Consider the following 617-nt stretch of genomic DNA (forward strand, 5'->3'; position numbering starts at 1 on the left):
AAAAAAAAAAAAAAAAATCTGCATATGGCAGGTTGTTAATGAGTCTTCTATCAATCAATGGTGCCACGATTTCTTCAAAGAATACAGCTCCACAGATTATTTCCTAAACATACAGATTAAATAGATGAAATAATCCAACCCTGGCACACACCTTTCCTAATTTTCAATCATTCAGTGTTCCCTTGTTTTGCTGGAATAATTGCCTCTTGGTCTATGTACAGGTTCCTCCTTGTTGCAATGATTGACAGATGTTTACAGCTGTTTCTCTTCATTTTGAGTTGTTCCCAATCAGCAAATGAAGGTTCTGAGAGCTTTACTCCATTAGCATCATCACAGTCAACTCTACATCGAGGAGGCAGCTCTTCCTCAGTTGTATTTTGTGTGCATTCAAACCTGAGGGCCTCATTTTCTGTCACTATATCTGACAGTGGTTCAATGCTATTCATAAGCTTTTCAGTGACTAAATATTTGGAAGTAGTTTGTCTCTCCTTCCTCTGAGTCTCTCTTCATCTGAAAGCTCATCTGAAACCTATCTGCTGTGAGTGACCCTGCTGGTATTCAAAATACCAGTGGCATAGCTTCCAGAATCACAGCAGCAAACAAGCCACCATAGTACG

Source organism: Chrysochloris asiatica, unplaced genomic scaffold (assembly GCF_000296735.1).
Source record: "Chrysochloris asiatica unplaced genomic scaffold, ChrAsi1.0 scaffold00195, whole genome shotgun sequence".
In the NCBI taxonomy this organism is placed as follows: domain Eukaryota; kingdom Metazoa; phylum Chordata; class Mammalia; order Afrosoricida; family Chrysochloridae; genus Chrysochloris; species Chrysochloris asiatica.